Here is a 4,531-nt window from a genome sequence, read left to right as displayed (position 1 = left end):
TTATGGATGGTTTTATTAGTAACAAAATAAGGAGCATTGAGGATTTTACGAAGGATTTTGGATTGTAAAGATTGGATACAAGAGGAATTCGAAGGTTTAGTGGAGCCCCAAAGCTCAACTCCGCATGTCCAGATGTGTTAAATGTAAAATGTTTTACCATGTTAAATCTTATAAGTACAGGATTGTGAGAAACCCAATATCAAGACATGTTAAAGGTTAACTGCATAAGAGTTTGCTAGGGGATTTTCTAAGCAACTTGCTTTATAACCTTTCCTTCCAAAACTTCATGTTATTGTTTACCTCTAGGTTTTGATTAAAGTTATTTATTACAAAATGCCTAAAGTGCGTGGAAAGTGGAAGTTGTGTGAAGTGAGTGTCTTGTGAGGAACAGAATCAGAATGAGCTAATTGACAACTGTCATTACATTATTATTATTATTGTCATTCATTGCTTTATTAGTTCTAAAAACATCCAAAACAATATTAACACAATCAAAGCACAAAATTCGAGCAAGTAACCCAAAAACAAACAAAACGGTGACGAGCTCAGCTGGTCTGTTGCGTGACGTTATTCTTCATTTAACAGACCTAGTAACAGACTTTCAACCATGTTATATGTCATATCGTTTTAAAATTAAATTACAAATATATAAGCGTGTTAAATGGAGAAATTTTTCCTTCATTTGCCAAGTCAAAACGATATAACATGTAACATGGCTGAGAGTCTGTTATTAGGTCTGTTAAATGGAGAATGACGTCACGAAACAGACCAGCTCACCGTTTTATTTGTTGTCATGTTAGGTTACTTACTCGTAGTTTGTGTTTTGGACTTTTTAAAAAATATAATCAGGAGCCAAACTTTTACACTTCTACTTTTTACTTATTTCGGGCATGTTGTAATAAATTACTATAATGAAAACTTAGAAGTAAACAATAACATGAAGTTTTGGAAAGAAAGGTTGCTAAACGAGTTGCTCAGAAAATCCGCTAGGAGCTCTTATGCATTTACTATTTAACATCACTTTAAATAGGGCTGCTCACAATGCAATACTTACAACATTTAACACAATATTATGAATACCCCTATGGTAAAATAAGGAAATATCCTTCTCCATTTAACATAAGTTTTACCGTTTAACATGTTAAAATAAATCATGAATACCCCTTAAGTTGGCTGATGATAAACTTCATTTGCTTCTACAAAACAAAATCTTTATTAATAGCAATTTCATATTGAATAATATATTAGATCTTAAAACTATACCTACCTACAAAATAAAATCAGTTTTATAATCGTTAATACAATGAAACACTAGTACAATAATAACTATTTGAAAATCGTATCAGAAGTTTATTTTGCTATAACATCATGTGTTAACTATGTAAATTAACTCATTACTTAAAGGTAGTTGGTAGTTATAAACTTAATGTAAATATATACTCGGTATAAAAAAAAAAAATAAACACAATTTTTATGATTTTAAAGTTGATTGTGTGTAGTTAGTTAGTTTTAGAGGGTAGGTTTTTTCTATACGTTTATGGGTTGGTAATCAATTTACCAACAAATAAAAAAAAAAGAACAATGTTTGAAATCGGACAATAATGAGCTGAGGTACGACTCTTTCAACATTTTAATCATATTTTTGGAAATCTGGAAGGTTCTATTAAAATTTTCATTATAACTTTAATGTTATAAATTGCCGATCATTTTAGTTGCTCATAGGTGAGATGATATATTACATTTTTAGACTTTGGTTCTAGCAATATTATCAATGAGACTTCAAATACTTTTTCTATTATAATTTCACTAGAACTGGCAGTGAAAATGATTAGGCAATGACATATATTTATGTTTATTTACTGGCGCAGTGAAACCTTTTGATGAGGACATATCGCCTTTAAGGACAGCTCTATTTGTCGGACAATTTGAAATGCACGGCATATGAAAGCAATTTGAGACTTATTTTCAAGGAATCTTTTAGCTAGCGGAATAAGGTACATGCAGTACATGTAGTTTTTAACAATTAATTAAAGAAATTCTTTGTTCTGAAAACAGATTTTTTTTCATTGTAGCAGATGACTATGCAAGCAATAAACTTGTGAAACTTCGACAAGATCCACTAAAATGTATATCAATAATAATCAAGAAAACAGTCATATATATATATTCAAACAGTCATATATATTAATATTTAAAATAAATAAAAGGGAATTTAATATTTTTTATTTATTCTCAGATCTAAAATAAAGCTTTGAAGATGGCAAGGCTAAATGAAAATATTTAATATTAAATAAATAAAGGAATTCAAGTTTAAAATATATAAAAAATCCTTAATGCTCCTTACTTTGTCACAAATCAAATCATCCATCAGGACCTCAATGTCCCCTATGTTGACGATTTGGCTAGTACCAGATAGCACTTCTTACATAATAAACTTCCCAACCACCCAAACCAACTCGTTTCTAACCTGGATTCTCCTTCACTACCTAATAATCCTCTTAGACGTCTGAAAAGAAGATGGCCTCGAAATCTTCTCCTTTAGAAATGTTTTTGGAGTTCTATCAATGGGTAGATTCTCCACATGTTTTTATCATGTCATAATATCACTTACAGCGAATTTACTTGATGTTATATATGTATACAGTTGTAAATATCAATAAATAAATTATTAAAAAAAATAATTATATAAAATATTATGGGCTCTTCATTTCAGAGCGGGTTTTCCAGACAATCAGAACACAAAGCCACTTAACTAAATTAATAGCTACATTTTTCAAATATAATTAAATCCTAGATAGAGAAAACTAACCAATTATATATGCTTCTTTGATAAAAGATGGCTCTCGATGTCTTCCTAGCTTACAGGATACGTTCACCGGCGATCCGAGCAAAGAGTGACTCCACTCTCTTTGTCTTCACCGTTCACTCGTCGATTAAAAAAAATCGATTGTAGTACAATCGCTCTAATTTACGTGCGATGAATCACGATGTAAATACTTCATTGATAATTGTTATTGTTATCTATTTCTTCTTGGATCAATTGAATTATAATCGGGTTAGAGAAACAATTAAAATTGAAAATATTTCAAACTAGGTAATCAACATAGCAGTAATTCAAACAGACTTCCTGAAGGACCCGCGTCGACGTCTCGAGTATTTTAAACGATGCATCTTTACACCATATTTGACTGACCGAAATTGGTTAGCTTATCTTATGGTTCAATAAAACAAAAGAAACAATACTAAAACGTTGATACATAAAATAAAACATACTAAAACCCGTTTATATATAAAAATATATATATTCCAATAAAAGAGGATATTACAATATATATATGATTTTAGTTAAACTCTAGTAATCAGTAAACATGATCCTACATAGGAATTATCACGGATACAGATCGCGAAGTATCGATAGCTTTGTGGTGTTAGGATTTGCGTGCCACCGCAGCTGTATTTGTCGACAGACCGTTGTCATTGAGTCCGCTAAGGATTAAAGCATTGGCATAATGCGATAACGTGTTACAAAAAGAGGATTAAGTAGGGGGGGGCATGGGATCTTGTCCGATGGGGGTTGTAAATCATCTTTGATAAAAAATTAATAGAAATCTAACATGAACACTAGATTTTGGGCAGTTGGTGTTTGTAGAAACAATAAAATTTAAATTAAATAATTAAAATAGAATTTATCTTTTTTTTGTTAAAGATTTACAATCTTGTTCAAATCATAAATTTATAAATAACTATCTTTCATCCACATGAGTCTAGTTTATCACATAACTGTACATTGACTCATTATAAAAACAATAACTGTAAATAATAATATATAAGAAGATGATCAGGGTTGCGGTCAAAAGAGAAACAAAAATAGTTTAAAACTATTTATTTTCCAACGTTTCGCCCCACTTTGCAGGGCTTCATCAGGGCTAAAAAGATACAAAATGTTACAATGATAATAATAAAAATACAAAGATAAGATACAATGATAAGAATAAAAATAAGTAACAATGGCAAGAGTAAAAATACATGAAATATAAAGCTAAAAAAGTACAGGAGATGCATATTAAACAAAAACAATACGGGGAAAAGGAAAAAAAAAATTATATAGAGATAAAATAAACGTCATGAAAGAATAAAAAAATAAAAATAAATAAATAAATAATAATAATGATATAAAATGTGAATAAATGAGCAAAGAGCAAGACAGGACAACATACCTGCTCAAATGAATCGGTTGAACAGAAAGAAATATTCTAAAGGTATGTTGTCCTGTCTTGCTCTTTGCTCATTTATTCTCATTTTATATCATTATTATTATTTATTTTTATTTTTATTTTTATTTTATGACGTTTATTTTATCTCTATATAATTTTTTTTTTCCTTTTCCCCGTATTGTTTTTGTTTTATATGCTTCTCCTGTACTTTTTTAGCTTTATATTTCACGTATTACTCTTACCACGTATTACTTTTACTCTTGCCATTGTTACTTGTTTTTATTCTTATCATTGTATCTTATCTTTGTATTTTTATT

The sequence above is a fragment of the Halyomorpha halys genome, unplaced genomic scaffold (assembly GCF_000696795.3).
Source record: "Halyomorpha halys isolate HHAL.00 unplaced genomic scaffold, Hhal_1.1 Scaffold76.1, whole genome shotgun sequence".
NCBI classification, from domain to species: Eukaryota; Metazoa; Arthropoda; class Insecta; order Hemiptera; family Pentatomidae; genus Halyomorpha; species Halyomorpha halys.
This window is presented reverse-complemented; position numbering follows the sequence as displayed.